Source organism: Thalassophryne amazonica, chromosome 1 (assembly GCF_902500255.1).
Source record: "Thalassophryne amazonica chromosome 1, fThaAma1.1, whole genome shotgun sequence".
Taxonomy (NCBI): Eukaryota; Metazoa; Chordata; class Actinopteri; order Batrachoidiformes; family Batrachoididae; genus Thalassophryne; species Thalassophryne amazonica.
The window spans coordinates 149,517,376-149,537,498 of NC_047103.1; the positions used below are offsets into that span (position 1 = coordinate 149,517,376).

General features: G+C 42.7%; 1 protein-coding gene across 1 annotated transcript in view; it reads left to right on the top strand.

The window, feature by feature from the left end:
- Positions 1 to 5,201: 5,201 nt before the first annotated feature.
- Positions 5,202 to 20,123, top strand: part of LOC117516642 (R3H domain-containing protein 1-like) — a 118,777-nt gene continuing 103,855 nt past the window's right edge. The window contains exons 1-2 of the mRNA XM_034177509.1: positions 5,202 to 5,370; positions 9,642 to 9,801. The gene's annotated coding sequence lies outside the window, so the exon portion shown is untranslated. The remainder of the gene's footprint in view (positions 5,371 to 9,641; positions 9,802 to 20,123) is intronic.

Here is a 20,123-nt window from a genome sequence, read left to right on the forward strand (position 1 = left end):
AACTGCTGGCCCTATGGGCCAGTGGCAAAAAGTGGTCAATGTCTACCCCTTAAATATTTTGTTCATAATTTCACTATCTTACTGGAGGTGACCTGACATTTGTTTCTTTTAAAGACCAAAAACACTGTGCATGCAAGTTGTTCATGTCCTCATAAGTCGTGCACAGGTCCATGGTAGCATGCATGTAATCCTTTATACTGGAATTGCAAACATCAGTTGTGTGTGGAATAACATTTCTGAGAAGCAGGATGGTGAGTTAACTCCTCTCAGGGAAGTGCTTACACAGTGTTGCCAGATATGGTGTTGCTAGATTATGCGGTTTACTGCGCAGTTGGACAGTTTTGATTTTTATTTACACAGCATTGTGAGGTTGGGCAGTGTTGCCAGATTGGGGGTTTGTATTATATTTTGTGGGTAAATATTGCTTTGTGCTGGTTTGGGATCTGTTTTGTGGATTTAAAAAAAACAAACATTTTAATGCTATTTTCAAACAAAACTCAGGAGTGCATAACCAGTAGGCTATATGACATCATCAAAAGGCTTTGTCGTAGCTAGTTCTGAGCAGTAGATGGAATCAGATGGATTTTATTATTGTAGGATTTTTTTATACGTATATGTCAGCTGGACTGTTTTTATGTACTGTTCACAGATCTGTATCTGCCAGATATTTATCAGGGGGAGTCCCCCTGATGTTTTAGGACAAGAGCATAGCTTCAGAGGGCTTTTCCTCATCTGACACATTACCCAAGGCCAAAATATGGCCAGCGGGTGGGGACAAATCAACTTCCTGTTTTTATGACACCTTGTAACCAACATGGGGAATTTTAACGGGTCCGGGTTTCTAATGTGGAAGTAAAAGTTAACTGTGCATCCAAACTTCCGGTCAGGTGTCAACAACGGCAGAAGCTGCTTCACGGTGTCATTGCTCCGTGCTGCTCTGCAATTCCAAGGAACAGACACAGCTGTACCTCAACTTTCACTCCTTCCCAAGTGACAGAAGTCTCCAAAAGAAATGGGTGAGAGCTTCGACCATGACGATGGCTCTGCACTGACTGTGGAGGAGCTGCTGTGTGAGGACGAAGTAGAGAACACAGCAGCTTAAGCTGTGATAACAGAACACGGCAACCATTCAGCTCCTCAGCCAGGTAGCTTTAATTTATATATATATATATATATATATATATATATATATATATATATATATATATTACACACACACACATTTAAATAAAATAAAAATCACAACATCCAGCCAGCATGGAATACAGGTACAGTTACTAAAATGCAGTCATAAAAGCAATTAAACACATGAGTATTCTGTACTTTTGTGAGTGTGTGGAGTTTATATAACTTAACACCAGATTAAGTCCAGATATAGAATCTGATCGGCCAATCTCAATTTAATTGACGTCTTGGTGTTTGACGAACTTTGTTAGTTTGACCACAGTGTGAAGTTCTGCTCAGTTAAAAGTAATATTAGTTAGTAGTAATAAGTAAAAAGCAATTAAGTAATAATGAATAGTCAAATGAAGTATTGATAATAAGCTGCTCCCTTGTTTGCACTCGGGGTCGCCACAGCAAATCCAAGGTGGATCTGCATGTTGAATTGGCACAGGTTTTACGCCGGATGCCCTTCCTGACGCAACTCCACATTACATGGAGAAATGTGGCAGGGGTGGGATTTGAACCCGGAACCTTCTGCACTGAAACCAAGCGCATTAACCACTTGGCCACCACCCCTGCTGATTATATTAATAATAACAATTAATTAATAATAGTAAAATCTGCTCAATTAAAAGTAATAGTCTAACAATAGCAAGTAAAGGTAAATATTGAGCTGTAGAAAGTGTTCTCATTTTCATTTTTTTTTTCCTCTCAAGCTTCAACAGTTAGTGTCGTCAGTTCCCACACACTTATTGAGTGTTGTTAGAAGGAAAGGTGATGTAACACAGTGGTAAACGTACCACTGTCCCAGCTTTTTTATATGTTTTGGAGGCATCCATTTCAAAATGAGCAAATATTTGCACAAAAACAATAAAGTTGATCAGTTTGAACGTTAAATACCTTGTCTTTGTGATGTATTCAATTGAATATAGGTTGAAGAGGATTTGCAAATCATTGTATTCTGTTTTTATTTACATTTTTCACAATGTCCCAACTTCATTGGAGTTGGGATTGTAATAGCCAAGTGGCCTGTGTATGCATGTGTATGGCTTTGATCACGCAAAAAACGCGGAGAGCTGGCATTTGGTATGCTTATGTATTTTGTGTGAAGGGTGAACACTACAGAAAGGTGATAGGACAAATATTTTTGAGAAATTAGCAATTTTTGCTAACCAATAAACAATGGATATTCAATATAAGTACATAATATAATTGTAAATACATTAAAAATACATGGATGACACAAGAAAGGGAAAACACATTTCCATTGTGGTCCATTTAAAAATCAAATGACAAAATAGAAGTAAATGGACTGCATTTATAGCGCTTTTCCACCTGCATCAGATGCTCAAAGCGCTTTACAATTATGTCTCATTCACACAAACACACTCACACACCATTGTCATGGTGCTGCCATGCAAGGCGCTCACTACACACTGGGAATAACTGGCGCATTGAGGACCTTACCCAAGGGTCCTTAGTGATTTTTCCAGTCAGGCTGGGGTATTGAACCGAGGAGCCTCTGGTCTTAAGCCCAACACTTAACCACTAGACCATTACCTCCCCCACCTCCCCATAAGTAAAAATAAAATAATAATAGTGAATATATGATAATAAGAACCTACACAATTTATAAATACATTAAGACAGTAAATTAACATTAAAAAATTACATGATTAACAGGAAATAAAAGGGTTGAGTTCCTCTTCTAAAAATTGTTGAGGTCTAAGGTTCTAAAAACATTCTGGACTCACACACCATTCCAACTCATTATACAAGCTTTGCTTAATTTTTTACCAACCTTGAAAAATATCAGCTACCTATTTTGTAAACGCTAACCTCACGGGCAACATGCAAGTTAAAACTATAATTGGTCTGTTTGGCATTTTCCTTGATAAATATTGTCAAATGATTATTTTTTCATAGGCATTTTTTAAATCTCTAAATGGCAATATACAGTGACGTATATTTTGATTAAATTTGTCTGAATCGAAGGCCATGTCTCTGTTTGAATCACAGATGGCGATGGTTAGTTTGGGTTTGCGTGTTGCTATGGTTGAAGTAGAGTGACACGATGGGGTCATTTTCATGAAGTTATTGGCGGATTCTGGTGGGTGGACTGATACAGAGGGTACACTGGCACAGTGGGTGGTGGTTCAGTTTTCAAAAGTAGAGGTGATGTTTTAGTAATAATCATCTCCAGAGATTGGGCAACTGTGCTGGCTGGTGGCATGTCATGTCTGTTTGGGGAAAAAGAATATACTGTCAAACCCTGTGGGGGAATTCTGTTCTGCATTATGTCTTAGTGAGCTGTGTTTTTTTTTTTTTTTTTTTTTTTTTTTTTTTTAGTATTTTAAAAAATATTAGTGTCAGATTGTTTGAGGGGCTTTACACTTTAATTAAAAGCTTTAGATTGTCCACCCTTTGGCTCACATCTCCAGGGTGTCACAATGAACCCCAGTACTGTCTCATCCAGCTCCCCTCAGGCTGCTGTAGGCTTGTCTGTGTTGACTGTCCATGATGCAGGTTATGGCATATTTGGAACTGATGACATTATCAGAAATTGAGGTTGAGGATGCAGTGTAATGGCTTTCTGGAAATATGTGGCCCACTGACTAAATAATTAATCGCCTTCCAGAGGGGGGAAAAAACCCTCCTCTCTCTCTCTCTCTCTCTCTCTCATATAAATTTAGTCCGGACGATTAAATAATTCAGTCGCCTATCCGTAAATTGTTTGTTCAATTGGTGACCTTTTCATGAGATTAAGGTAGCACAATAATAAATTCCACAGAGTCCTGTCATAACGAATTGTAGAGTTATGAGGCAGGATTGGATCGCATCGGTTGTCGCAGCCTGGTGTCGGTTGCTAAGTGACAGCAGGAACTTTTCCGCCCACTGTGTTTGCTGTTAAAGTCTGAGTGACTGAAAGGACAAAAACAATCACATTATGGCAGTCTAGACTTGGGCTGCGCGTCAGACCTGTTTGTGACTTCACAAGTCTTTGACAGCCTGTCAGTCACTTACCGATGAAAGTGCTTAACGATGTCTTTTCTTTCAGAGTCCAATTATCACTCTCAGCCACACCATCTCCCGCGTGTGTGTGCGCGCGCGCGCGCAAAGTAAGAAGAAATACTCGATCTTTCGATGAAATAAACAAAGCGGGTGAAGGCCGGTGGAAGTTATGGTCCTTTCTTGTATTTTTCATCTTAGAATTTCCTCTTATGAAAGACTGGTTTGAAATGCAGGCGCTTTAATCACGCACGGGCGGTTGCTTCTTTCGACAGTGCGTGTTTGCGTCCTTGATTATCTTAAGTTTGCTTGAGTCTTTCTGAAACTGGTTTATTACGCTGTTTTCAATTCAAGCATTTATTTATTTTTCAGCAGTCTGTGGCATTTGACGTCACGACTCTCGTCGTCTGTGGGATTAGCTGTACCCTTGTGTGAAACGCAGGGCGCCAGCGTTAATGGGAAGGAAGCCCAGCGAACAGCTCGGCCTCTCTGCGGCTCACGCCTCCCCATCGTTTCTCCACCTGCTCTTTGAGCACCTAGCTGGCTGCCGACATGTCGCTCCTTCCCTTGTCCTCTTCACTGTTCATCTCTCTTGCTTCCTCTCCTCTTTTATGGCCCAGCCCCCTTGCGCTCCTTTTTTTTCTTTTTTGGTCACTGCTTTTCTTTTTCGTTCTCCTTTTTCTCGGGTCCTCTTCCGCTCCATTTTCTATCTATCCCATGTCCCTGGGTGCCCTTTCCTCCTCCTGCTCCACTCACTCCCGCCGCCACCCTTAAAGCAGAGCCCCATTTAGTTGGCGACTTTGGTTCAGCCGGTGCTCTTGCGCGCGGCCTGCCTCGGATGCTGTGACTGGCTGTTCGGGCTGTGACGTCACGCAGCGGCCAGCTGTTGATTTGGCGCTGTCTCCAAGGCTGGCTGGCTTGATGGGTTGTGGCAGGTAGACTTGTGCTCACACAGCACTCTCTCTCTTTTTTTTTTTTTTTTTTTGACACCCACTCTCCCTCGCCCTCTCGCTTACACTTCCTCTTCCCGACTTACGGTGTCGCACAGTCGAGCGAGTGTACAGGAGGCAGCAGGCAGCTGACGAGGAGCGAGCTGGGAGGCGACTCCAGCCTCCTCTCCAGCAGATTGCGCCTCCTGTACAATGGAAACTAAAGGGTCGAGTAGCAGACGGAATGGTGGGCGCTGCTGCAGGGCAGGTAGGCAGCGCAGCTCTCATCCACATCGGAATCAAACATACTTTTTTTTTCTTAACTACCACAGCTTTTGATCTTGTGATTTATTTTGTTTCATTTTCTCTCTCGCTGTAATACTTTTTCCCCACTCTGTTTTATAGCATGTTGATTAATAAGATGCATCTCTTCACACAGACATTACTGTCATTCCTGTTTTGTTTCTATCCGCATGACAGCGAGTTAAAAAGGAAGCATGCAAGCTTTTCCCCCTTCAGATTGTTAAACTTGGTGCACATCGTCTGATTTGGCATGCCGTCAGTGCAGACGGACTGAGCTGAGCCAGCGCTCCGAATCTCCTTTGTCAGCGCCGGTTCTGCTTTTCATTAGGGATAATTAACAAAGATCAGCCAATAAGAAGCTTTGGTCTGCATTGTTTTCCAGCCACACTCCCCTGCTTCCTCATTTTGTTCTGCAGGTGTTTTCTGCAAATGGACTTTTAATGACTCTGGCGCACTTTTAACTTGTTCTCCCCTCATAAGGCTTCGTCGAGTAAAACTGCTAGACCTGCATGTTAGTTTTTTGCGTGTGTGTTTATCGTCTCCCCTCTAATTGCTTAGATTGATATTCCCTTGAAGCTCTCCCTGTGGGATAGGTAATGGATTACCTTCATGTTCTGCTGTGGATTTAATTTATTAATGCCGGCTGGCTGTGCTGCTGCACCGTGACGCGCTCAGACTGCTTTCTGTGACCTGGAGGGCAGCGTAAGCTGCACAATTAGATGCTCATTTATTTGATTTTTTTTGTTTTATTATTATTATTATTATTATATTTCCCCTCCTTGTTAATTCAGTCTGAGCTATTACAGGCAGTTTCTTAAACTGACACGGCCTTCGACGCCGTCAAATTGTGACAAGCAGCGTATGGAAGTGATATAATTTCATAGGCTTTTCCACTAATCGTGTCTGGTCCAATTATATAGCTCCCCTGTCAGTGCTTTTCCTTGCTTTGCAATTAGCCAAAATGGTTTGAAAATGGGTTATTAGTTACTCAGTTGAGCAAAACGAAGAAATCAATTTTATTGTAGCGTCAGGAATGCAAACAGGCATTAGTAACCTAATTGTTTATTTGATGCTTGATTTTATTAGCCTGGTTGCCTATCTGTATGTGCCACACGCTCTGCTGAAGCAGACTCTAAATCTACCTTTTGTCATTTCATTTGGAAATCTGCAATTTATTGCGGAGCTTTGAATTGTTGAGTACTTGATGGGGTTTTTTTCCGGGATTGAATTCTACAGTTTTCAAATTGATGTTTCAGTCAGATCACCCAGGCAATGCGAGCTGGTTGCATTAAGATGTAGCTTACAAATTTGGTTTTATCTTTGCATATCTGCTGTTGTTCAGCAAAGCTCCACTGGTCCGTGTTCCCTCTGACATTCTACCCCTCTGTAGACAATATTTGACCTGCTTGGCACCACTCGGCGCCTTATTTGCTACTCACACAGCTCCTGTGATTAAAGCACAAATTATTTTATATTGTGCAGGCGGCAGCTGCCCACTGAAGGAAATCGCTGCTTTTCTGCTCAGTCCTGTGAAAAGATGGAAGCTTTTCCTTTTTCGCCAATGTTTGACTCGTGTCCTCATTTCCTCGTGAGAATTGAGCTGGGGATTGAGTAGCAGATTGAGGGAGGGGAGTGAGGCTCCAGCACATCCAGTGGTGCTGGTTAAAGCTCAGATGAGAGCCCTGATCCGCACAGAGCGGAGGTGTGGAATGGAAAGGTCAGCATTCCCAAGCAGAAAAGGGAAAGGAAAATAAGAACATTTGTGGGTGTTCTGCACGTATGGTAGCAACGGCAGGCTCTTCCGCACTTCACAGTGATTGAGAAATTTCTCGTTAGCTTTCCATCGAACGTAATTGTCTGAGAGCGTTCCGCTCAGAGCCTGACATATGATTACCTCAGCTCAGTTGATGGCCACTCTTATGACCCCACTGTGGGATTTGGAGATTTAATTTTAATAAAGTAAAATGTGTGTGTGTTCACACGCGCATGCACAATGTAACAGCTATGATAGTGAAAAACAGTTATTTGCAGTGTTTATTGACCATTTTCAGGTGCAGTAAATTAATTGGCTGACAGCCTGAAATTTTACCTTGATGCGTGTGTGTGTGTGAGAGAGTGAATCAGGCCGGTGATGTGCCATCGAACTGTGCGATTGAATCTAATCTGAATGGGCTGTGTGATACCCAATGATGCCTGTGGCACCTGTAAGACTGCTGCGCTCTGCAGTGACTGTAATACAAATGAACCACTCCCTGCCAGCAACGGCACAATGCCGGAGGACGCGCAGACAGGTGGAGCATCTCAGCAAGTTCACCACGGTGCGTCTGTATTTTGCATCAGCAGGTTGTTTGCTAAACTGTCAAGCTCCTATCGAGTGGTGAGGTTTTCCTTTGTTCTTGTCTTTAGGTGTGAATAAAGTTGTTTTTTGGTTTGGAGGTGGTGGACAATTATAATGTGAAAGTGTGTTCCGCACGGCTCGCAGTGATGTCCTTAAGGGAGTGAGCGACGGTGCGACTGCAATGTCCACGCTGCAGTGGCAGTCATAAAACCTGGAGAGCCCGCAGCCAGTCTCAGCCACATTGCTGTCAGAAGTGCTTTTGCACTCTGCATGCATGTGCGACAGCTGCAAGACCGGTACTGAATCACAAAACAGACGCTTCGACATGAAGTTGCTGCGGCTGATCATAAAATACTTGCAGCAGCGACAAGATCGATTGGTCCCAAAGTATCGCTCGGGTAATTCTGACAAAGATGGTTGAATAATAACGTACCCAGATAAAAATTATGTGCAGACAACTTTTGTAGATGCAACTAATCCTATTGACATTGGCGCTGAGGGATGAATTCTGCCCTCAGTGTGTTGTTGTAGTCTTGCTTGCCGATTCTTATCAAATTGAAAAAAAAAAAGTGCAAAGATTTTCAACAAGAGCAGTCCGAGTTCAGATCCCCGCCCTCGCTGGTTGTGTTCCAATAATACACCTTCTCGCTGTGAGTCGTCAGCACCACAGTTGGGACATCGTCATCTTTTACACGCTCAGTCCATTTGCTGTGCAACAGTGTCCCCTTGTGGCGTAATATGGTGTAAGCGCTCAAGCCAGAATGTTTCTCCGACAGTCATAAAAAAAAAAGGCTGAATCTCAGTCATCTTCAAAATCTGATCACTTTGTTCCTTTGCCTCCAACGGATTTGATTTAATTCTCTCCATAACTGTGTAAAGGGTGCGAGTGTCCTGTGTTTGCATTAACACCTGCAGGGATGGGAATTTGCCGCACACGTAAAAACTGCACACTGAGGAATGCGACAGCTAGAACAAAAGCATGCACCAAATAATGGCGGCATGCCGTTTTTCCCTCCCACCCCCGTCACTTCAGTCTCTCTCTAACTACAGGCTGAAGTGTCACGAGAAGCTTATAAAGCAAGCAGGGATTCCACTTGACCGTTCCGGGCTGGCACGAGGTTGCGCTGAGGCCGTGTTAAGGCAGGAGCCAGGCCCTGGCAGCGGCGGGTGCCAGAGTCTGCGTGGCCGTGTGCCCACACACAGACGGAGATTAGAGGAGGAACACGGGAAGATGAGGAGAAACCTCTGCAAGTGCCTGTTGTATTGTAAGAGATTGTACATCAGTGTTCAGTCATTTGGGCTTCGCAGTTGTTGTCACAGAAATGGTTAGAAACTAGCAACTGCATCTACTGAAAATCATGTCTGTCAAGACTGTTTTAACATAGAAAAAAAATCACTTTGTTGTCAGTGTTTTGCAGCTCTGTCGTTGGTGGTGTTACTGGCTTTTTTCACTCATCTCCCTCCCAAGGCCTAGCAGCGTCACCCAGAGCATCAACCAGAAAGGAATATGGTAGAAAATAGAGATTGTACGCTTGAAGATTTGAAATTTATGTGCCGCCAAATGGCAGAGGATTTTCAGCTGAGAAATGTTATCTTCCCCCGCTGCTCTCTGAATTCCTAATGCTTGGTTTTTATGAGGTTGGCAGGGGTGCCTTCTCCTGTTGCCTCCCATCTCTGTGCTCATCCATTATTTATGGTGCACAGGCATGCTCAGGCACAGAAATACGCACTTGCCAAGCTTTCACTTCACCACACACAAATACTTCAAATTCGTTGACATCCCGAGTGCTGTCAGTCCACGTGACCTCTGTCAGTGCTGCTGTTCACCTTGTCTAACCTTCTGACCTCTATGGCCCCCAAACACCATTGTGCTAACCCTGTGTCTTCCTCTGCGGTAGGTCAGCAGGGGTCATGAGGGTGTCGGAGACCTCGGTTGCTGTTCAGAGCAGCTGAAGCAGACATGGGCAAAGACATCTTGGATGGCATCGGTAGGCTCAGCCTCATTGACTTTACCAGCCGCCTCCTCCTTCTCAAAAATCACCATCGGCTACCAACCAAGTACGCCTGTTTTATTATTAATTTGTAAATGCAAGTGTAGCCAGACTTAATGATACTTTCAGGTGAAAGTAATATAGCTCAAAGTGTTTATGGGTCACATTGTGGTAAACTTGATTCAAATTTAACTTATTTTTCATATTACTTGGGGTCCATTTCACATTGTGCTGTTTAATCTTTAGTTCTTTTTCGGCTTGGTAGGAGTATCTTCTTTTTTGTCGTTGTGGAAATTTCTTTTTTTTTTGTGTTTGTTTTTATTTCTTCATGTTTTATGTGCGATATCTTCATACTGACTCCAAATCAACTTCCTGAAATGCCTTCAACTGTGTATATATATTAGAGGCTGACTGATATCTTTTTTTCAAGGCCAGTACCAGTTATTATGAATGTAGGAGACCTATAAGTGATACTTGAAAAGGATATTTACGTGCAGTGAAAAAAAAAATCTCAAAGGTGTCAGAATGTAGAATAACACAAACTCTTAAGGCAACACATTCATGAAATGCCTTACCACATGTGTTTAATTCACTGACCCTTTCAACATGACCTTCAGACAAAATGTGCAGGTGACCATTTTCAGTGTCAATTTATTTCATTTTTATATAGCACCAAATCACAACAAAGCTATCTCAAGGCACTGCAGGTAACCCCCAGAGCAAGCACACAGGTGACAGTGGTGAGGAAAAACTCACTGTGATGATATTAAGGAAGAAATCTCAAGCAGAACAGACTCAAAGGGGTGACCCACTGCTTGGGCTATTCTATAAGCACCACATTATAAAGCAGAACAAATAAATGCAGTTCCATTCTGCACACTACCACCTTCTTCTATGCTCGTCTGTTGGACAGTAGCTTTCAGCGTTAATAGGCTGAACTCATGAGGTCCAACAAATCAGGTCGTGCTTGTGGACCGGACTTTGCTAAAGACCAGAAAGCACTGATGCAGATTTTAATAGGGTGGTATGTGTAATGAGACATTTTCTCCATATGGTGGCCCCTTCTCAGACATCAATGGGCCTATGTGAAGCAGAATGAAATAAAGTAAATTCAAGATATATAACTTTGTTTCTTCCCCTTTTATAAGAACTACAACTTGAGCAATTTAAGTTAAATATGATGCAAATTTCATTATTCTATGTTATATTAGAGACTCAGAGACTGCCGCTTTGCTTGATCAGAATTTTTTCAAAACTGTAAGGCACAACTGAGTGGACACCATTCGATAAATTCAGCTGGTTTTCGGTAAAAATTTTAACGGCTGATGAGAGATTTTGGTCTGTAACTGTCGCTTTAAGGACGGCCCACGGTGCCTGACGGCGATCTGCGCTTCGAGGCGGCAGCGTCTCACCGTTTCAAGTTGAAAACTTCCACATTTCAAGCTCTGTTGACCCAGGAAGTCGTCAGAGAACAGAGAACTTTCAGAAGAAGTCGGCATGAGGAGTTTATTCGGACATTCCATTGTTAACGGACATTTTGTAATGAAAGAACGTGCGGGGTAGAGTCGCATGTCGGGCCGGACCCGACCGCGGGGGGTCGCGATAGGAAAAACGCCTCCGCTGGAAACCTTAACGGGCAAGTTGGAACATGCCCAAGCTGTTAAACAATTTCTCAGTTACTCACTTGTTGAAAGCCATCAAAAGCCGCCTGAATTTTACAAATGGTTTTCAACACGGAGGTGTTTTTCCTGTCACGGCGCACACAGATTTGCCGAGTCGTTTCCGTGATGACTCGGCGAATTTGCGTGCACGTCTTTCATTACAAAATGTCTTTAAACAGTGGAATGTCCGCATAAAGTCCTCATGCCGGTCTCTTCTGAATCTTCTCTGTTCTCTCACGAAGTCCTGGGTGAATTAAGCCTTAAATTAGGATGTTTTCAGGTCGAAACAGGCCGACGGGAAGTCCTTACACCCACAGAAACACCCCATAATCTCTCATCAACCGTTAAACTTTTCACAGAAAACCAGCTTAATTTCTCGAATAGTGTCCACTCGGATATTCCTCACAGGTCCAGAAAAAATGTTGATAAAGCAACGCGCGCGCCGTTTCGAGCAGCGTGTGAAACAAAGGAATTCAGCCGAGAGGGTGGGACCACATCTCACTCAAGGCCTGCCCACAGGGAAATGACGTCACCGACGCGTGAAAAAAACTCACGCATGCGCACGAGGGTTCAAGCATGATTGGTGTAATCGCATGTCATTCAAATCCATATAGTTAAAAAAATAAATAAAAGGGTCGGTTTATTATCTAATAGACCACGTACTTTCAATGTCATGTTCACACACCAGAGTGCATAGAATCTCTTTTTTACTTTTCTTTATCAAGTTTGTTTATTTGTGCAAATGACAGCATTTCAAAAAACATGACTTTGTACAGATTTTAAATCACCGTACAGTGACAGTTTTGGCTAAAATGTCACCCTGGGCAGACAGCCTCTCTGGCGCTCCCCGCCAACCCCTTCCCCTTCCTTCCGGTTCACAGTATCACCGGCTTCAATGCACAAAAAGTACTGAAAACGGATTCAAATAGCAATATGAACTCCTTGTTTTAATAACAGCTCTTAGCAAATACACAGACATTATAATCTACGTCAAATCCAGTGCAGTCTCAAAAATTTTGCTTTTTCTAATGCATACTTATCAATACGGTCATCACATGAAACAGCTCCTTATTTAAATGACAGCTCTTAGCAAATACACAGACATTATTATCTACATCAACATCATCCAGTGGAATCTCAAAATACACATAAATAAACACATTTGAATGCGCACATGCCCAAATGTGCCCATGCCTAGTTTTCATTCGGGTCAATTAAACAAATTAACTATATACTCACTAAGCAGCCACCTATGGCGCACTGTGCCAGCCTCTAGGCTGTACCCAACCCAATGCATTTGTGCGTCACACATGATTTATACATTGATGGAATAAAATTGTTTTCTACTAAAAAAAATTAATCATGTGATGGCACGTTTATGGCAATATGTGCGCAGTCAACATGTGCGCAGTCAATACCTCAAATTACAACTGGCTCTTGCTGGAAATTGCGCTTTAATGTTGGAATGTGATGTACCTGGGTGACATTTAGATGATTGCATCCCACACAGCTGGCATGGCTCGGCTCAAGGTTGAGTTGTACATTCCTGACCAGTTGGCCAGCTCCCGCTGGAATGCCCCTGTTACCAGGACCCCCAGCATGGTCAGCACCTGTGTGGGCACAGACAACCCCTGGCTCTTCTCCATACTGCGCTCTGGGGCCGGCTGCAGTTCTGCGTGCAACTCCAGTAACAGTTGCCTTTGTAATTAAAATCGGCTTATGAGCCAATTATCATCATTTGCAAGTAAATCCTTGCGTTCCCTGAATACACGCTCACCTCGGATTGCGCCATTTGCAAGGTCTTCTAACAGTGCTAACGCAGCCACTGTTAGTGCCATTTCACGCATCAGTTTGCGCATGTTTTTATGTCCACCCATATAACTGCAAACCCATGGGTGTGTCAGTTGTTCATAAGTGTGTCTCTGGTGCACACATCATGAAGTCATGATGATGATGAAGTTATCGTCGTCATCATCACCATGATAACTTCTTGTTTTCACACTATTAACGGTTCTCACTATCACCTCTGTGTCGGCAGAGGAACAATAGCTGTGTGCGTATGCTAGCCGGGATTTTTGCATGGCGCACTGCACATTTCCACGGCCCTTTCACTTTTGGTACATCTGAATGTTAGCGTGGAGAAGGATGTACGCCACGTTTTTGAGCGTATGCAACTTTTATACATGAGGCCCCAGGAACATGGATGGATTTTGGGGCCATTATTGTAACAAAAGCATTCATCTGCAAATACTTTTATTACAATAATGGCCCCATAATGGATCTTCTGTTTATATTTGTGTCTTTTAATTATAAATAAACAAGAAAAAAACTGTAATACTAAAAAAATGTTGACACAAATAGTACTGTAAAGCTGCTGAAAAATGGAGGACGCGTCTCACAACCCAGCTATTTAGATACCATATTCAGCAAACACACTGGCCATGCACACTTCCCTCTATTGCATTTAGCTAACAGTAAGTTGATAGTCAGTTAAACGAAATACACCACTTATTTACTACTACAGTGTCCTCCAAAAGTATTGGAACACTTGGTATTTCACACATTTAAATTTGTTTATGCAATTTAAAATGCAAAAAAAAAATTTCTGAAGTTATTTTCCTTAAACTCAAAATCTCTACAACTTGATATAAATTAATTAAAAATATAAAGGCCACGATGATCGGTTGCATAAGTAATGGGCCCCTTTGGTGTAATACCTGTAGGGGCCCATTACTTTTTACACTTTTGTGGATCTGGTTACATACACAGATGGAAATAACACACACTCAGTTTTTTTTTTTTTTTTTTTGGGGGGGGGGGAGAATCTGTGAAGTAGTATTGACGTAATCCTTCAAAGCCTACATAAACTAAAATCTTGATCCAGAATCTGGATCCGGATCCACATCACTTCCAAAATTCAGTGGAGTCTTCTATGCCCTAATATGTATCTGTGATGCAAATTTGGTGAGTCAGTGAAGTAGTTTTGACGTAATCCTTAAAAGCCTATAAAGTGAAAATATGATCCACAATCCGTATCTGGATCACCTCTAAAAATTTAATGGAGTCTTCTGTGGCCTAATATGTATCTGTGGTGCAAATTTGGTGAGAAACTGTGAAAGAGTTTTGACGTAATCCTTCAAAGCCTACATAAAGTGAAAGCTTGATTCAGAATCTGGATCCAATGGAGTCTTCTATGGCCTGTATGCATCTGTGGTGAAAACTTAATCAAAATCTGTGCAGTAGTGTTGACATAATCCTTCGAAGCCTATGTAAAGTTAAACTTGAACCAGAATCCGGATCCGAATCACATCCAAACTTTAATGGAAACTTCCATGGCCTAATATCAGTAGTGAAAATTTTGTCAAAATCTGTGCAGTAGTTTTGACGTAATCCTGCTGACAGACAAATAAATGAATGCCGATGTTTTTTTCGTTTTTTTTTTTTTTTACATCTTTGGCAGACTTGATGTCATCAGGTGATTGTAAACATGATTTGGTACAAAAGCAGTAATCACAAAAGGCTGAATCTTTGAGGAGCAAAGACATATGGCGAATCTCCACATTGTCAACAATTGTATTTGAGGAAAATTCTGAAAATGTTTCAAAGTAGTGTTCCTCAAAAAAAAAAAAAAAAGACTGGAAAGGATTTTAATATTTCTATATCTACAGTGGTCAATATCATTAAATAATTCAAGGAATCTGGAATAATTTCAGTGCGTGAAAGGCAATAACGCAAGCCCAAGCTGAACACCCATCATCACCGATCCTTTTGACAGCACAGCATCAAGAACAATCATTCATCAGTCACTCATATAACAACTTGTGCAGGGGATTACTTTGCAAAACCTTTGTCCAGCAAGACTTATATTAGTCATGTCCAAAAGTGGTGTGTCTCTGGAAGCATCTGTGTTGAACCATCACACAGTGGAAATGTGTATTGTGGTCATATGAATCACGACTCCAAATATATTTTTTTAGAAGAATTGGATGTTGTGTGTGCCAGACCAAGGATGAAAAGGACCATCCAGACTCTAATCAGCAACAAACCCAAAAGGCCTGTCATGGTGTAGGGTTGTGTCGGTGTCCTTGACAAACGTCATTTATACTTCTGCAACAGCAACATATGCTGCCACCAAAATATCTTTCCCAGGGGCATCCATGCATTTTCAACAAGACAGTGCAAAACCGCATTACAAAGACATGTCTGCCAAAGAAAGAGTACAGATGTTGGACTGGTCCCGAATAGGTAATGTGTGCAGAGTTCTTCAACCAACAAATGCAGTGATGACCCTGTACTGTTGCACACCTTAAGATGTGTTTGCTAGAAGAATAAGCCAAAATAACCCTTGAGATGCTTCATCACTTGGTATCCTTGGTGTCAAAATGCCTTAAGTTTGTGAGAAGGAATGGTAGCATTAGAAAGTGGTTAAATTCATTAGCATCCCAACCTTTTTTGGAACGTAGCAGGTCCTAATTGTGGGAATGGAAGTATATAAACTTGAAAATATGTTGACCACATAAAACATGAAATATTGTAGAATGTCCAACTGAAACACTGCCTGGTATAAATACACACAAGTGTGATATATGTGTGTGTGTCCGACGTGATGTGACAGTGCCGTTTGCAGTGTGTTCCAGGTGTCCTGCTGTTATTAACAAGGAAAATACAGATATGTCATTCTGTATTCAAATATCCAGTATGAATTAAGGTGTTAAATGTCAGAAGAGTCATAATAACTGTCAGGCATCTGATAAAATGTATTTATTTTTAACTGTAGAGTCATCTCTTCGGTCATTAACTTGTCTCTACTAAAATGTGTGTTGCAATAATTAATTCATGTGGAGGAGTGTTGCCATAGCAAACATCAAGAACTACCTGGTATCAGCACATCATCAGTCTGTACAGGACCTGAGGCCCATCGTGCTGGTGTTTTCCTGGATAGCATGACAAGAGAGTCTTCGCCTCCCCTTTTCCACAAATGGGACACCAGTAGGTGACTTAAGGCCCCCTGACACTTGCACAACTTTGATGCATGCACTTTCATGTCTGATGTCATGCAGGAGAGTTAACTCATCTTTAACAGGTGTAAACTGAATGTGAGGGGGCGCTGGCACGTGCATTTGTGCAAAGAGAATTTTGAAATGTTCAAAAAAATCTTTCACGCATAAATGTTCTGCAACGTTACGCGATTTACTCACCAACACTACGTGCAGCTCGTCAAGTCGAGTAAAGAAGTGAACAGAGCGAGTGATTGCGTCAGCGCACCGCATCAGAGTGCACCTCGTCTGAACGATTCTAACGAGACGTTAATCTACCATAAATGTACTTTTACAGCTGCACACAAGAAGGAAAGAAGATGCAGCTGTTTTACTAAGCCATGACAATGTAATCATGGCAAATAATGACCTTTTTAGACTGCTCCAAATGCTTTCTCAGTCTTGTTCAGTGCGCGCGCTTACTCGAACAGCTGCTGCTGGAGCGGTCCTCTGTGATTGAGGAAGCGATTAGAGCCATTTTCAACAGCGAACTCGCACAGAAAATGATTAATCCACCACAAAATAATTATTTTATGTACGCAGCGCACAGCGCATATCCAGCTGGGAACACAGCGGGTGGGATCGTCACGACGACGTGCGCAAAGTTGTGCAAGTCTCAACTCAACTTTATTTATATAGCACTTCAAAACAATCAAGTTGAAAACAAAGTGCTGTACATAAGACATAAAACAATTAAAAACAATAAAGTAAATAAGAACAATTATTTCACTGTTGTTAAAAGCAATTAGAAATGATAAAACAATAAATAAAAGCAAACCATAAACATTAAAACAAAAACAGAGTCTCATATGGAGTTAAAAGCCAAGGAATAAAAATGGGTTTTAAGACGGGTTTTAAAAATAGCCAGTGAGGAGGCTTGTCTAATGTGCAATGGAAGCTCGTTCCATAGTTTTGGAGCAGCAATGGAAAATGCTCTGTCCCCTCTGAGCTTCCGTTTGGACCTCGGTACCTCCAGGAGCAGGAGGTCAGCTGACCTGAGGCACCGAGCAGGATCGTAGGGTTGAAGGAGCTCAGAGAGGTAATGGGGGTGAAACCATTTAACAGCAAATAAAAACAAATAAAAGAATCTTAAAATGGACTCTAAAATGCACAGGCAGCCAGTGGAGGCCAGGATGGGGGTTATGTGCTCCCTCTTATGTGCTCCAGTTAGGAGGCAAGCGGCTGAATTTTGCACCAGCTGGAGACGTGCGAGGGAGGACTGGCTGACGCCAAAATAGAGTGCATTACAGTAATCCAGCCGAGATGTTATAAAGGTGTTGATCACTGTCTCAAAGTGCTCTTGTGCAGGAAATGGTTTTATTTTTGCTAGCTGCCTAATCTGAAAAAAGACAGACTTCATAAGAGAGCTAATTTGCCGATCCAATTTAAAATCACTGTCCATCTTAAAACCCACATTTGTGACTATTGGTTTTACTATGCTCATCTAAAAAGATTTTAACTGAGCATAGGAGATGCCTCCACACTGATGGGCTGTGGGGCGTTAAGAACCATGTCAATGGTCTTAAATAGCACTCGAGGGTTTTGAGATTGGTTTCAATGATATTTGACAGATATTGTCTTTTAGTCTCCTTAATGGTGTTCTGGTAGCATCGTCAGCAGTCTTTTAGGATTGGAAGGAAACCTCCAGCCTGTCCTTCTAACACTTTTGCTCAGCTTTGCGGCACTCACGCCTGGCCGCACGAGTTTCCTCATTGAACCACGGCTCAGGCTTAGTTTTGGACTGCACAGTTTTATTGGAGCCACAGAGTCCAGTATGGTATGGCAGGAGGAATGAAACCAGGAGCTGAGCTCCTCTGTGTTAACAGAGGCAGGATGGTCACAGAGCTGATCAAAAGCATCAGATAAGTGACCAGCAGTGCAAACGTTAACAATCTGACATTTCTAAACAGGAGCACCAGTTTTAACCTCAGCACAGGAAAAGGCAACTTCAAACAACACACGCATATGATCAGAAATCACACTGTCACAGATCTCCAAGTTGCAAACAGATAGACCATAAGAGAGCACAAGATCTAATGTGTGTCCTTGTTCATGTGTGGGACCAGACACACTCTGCACCAAATTAAATGATTCATTAAGGCTTAAAGACTCCTTCACCAGCGGCTTCTCAGGAAAACGCATGTGAATATTAAAGTCCCAGAGAAAAGGGGCACGGTCATACTTGGGCATAATTTCACCAGGAAGAGCAGAAAAGTAATTCACAAAGGCCTTGTTATATTTGGGGGGGGGGGTCGGTAAATGACGGCACACAGCACCGGGTCGGAACGACCCATCTCAAATAAAGTCACCTCAAAGCTGGAGGGACGGGATGAGACGGTGCGCTATTAACATTTAAAATCATTTTTGTAAACTGTCGTCGTTCCCTCTCCACGACCTGACATCCGCAGGGAGTTAAAATAAAAACATCCAGATCTCTGTCACACAGAGGAAATCCAGGTCACGGGAGCTGAAGAAATCCCTCAGAAGAAAAGTTTTGTTCACGAGGGATCTAGCGTTTACCAAGCCAAACCTGGTGAGAACTGGAGCCTGTGTTTTAGTGGATCAGGGAGCCCGGGGCAGCATCCTCAGTAGCTGGTGGTTTACTCTGCACTGAAACGGCCGAAGAGGGCAGCAGTGTCGGGGCTGGAGTCCATCAAAAACACCGGCGACAGGAACCATACAGGCATCTATTGGATCCAGGAAGCGTTGTGGCACCGCAAAAGGAGGCAATAACCCATGTCCGGGATGTGGACGAAAAGCATGACAGATGAAGTTTCAACTTCACCAGCCGGCCACCGCGGCGACATGGACACTTCCTCCGAGAAGGTAAGAGCGATGCCCGGCACAGGTGAGGCGGAATCCCACCAAAAGCGGCGGCAAGATATTCTGTCCACTGTAATCAAACAGACCCAGATCACTGACATTTTGTCGGATAATCAAAAGCGACTGACGATCATACATCAGCAGAGACTCGATCTTTTTAGTGCCAGTGGTTAAAAACCACAAAAACACCAGACACTGCAGGAGCAGCAGACAGTCAGCCACACACACAGGCGCCATCTTAAAGCATCAAGGGGCCTTTACTCAGCCAAGACCCATTTGCAGCTGGGTGGACTCTGACAATGCAGATCGTGTTTTGTGAAAGGAAAGAGAGAGACCGTCTGAAGAGCACACACCCACCTAGGTGCTGGAATTAAATCCCGGCCTATAGATATTGCGCAGGTGATGTTACGATCATGGGATATGTGTTTGCGCAGCCATACTGGACGGCAATTCTCGTGTGGCTTGGACAGGAAATGATTGAACCATATGTTTATCAGTTGTGCTTTTTTTGCGTTATTTACGGCTGTCTACACAAATTATATCGACATGGTGTTTCATGGCTGCGCATGCGATTGCGTGAGCAGTCAGAAGAAGGGCACCAGGGTACATCCTTATGGTTTTCCCTCTGATAGAGCGGTGTGAAAAGTGGGTGGCTGCCGTGAGAAGAGAGGCTTGGCACCACACCCAGTATTCCTGACTATGCAGCAAACACTTCATATTGGGTGAGTAGATAAAATTACAGCTTTGGAGTATTGCCACATTCTGCACCCATCCAGCCACAAAGAAGCTGTAGACATCCAAACGTTTAGATGCCTTCAGGGCTTCTCCTGTGTAGGGTGATGGAGTTTTCAATTTCTACTTATTTTCAT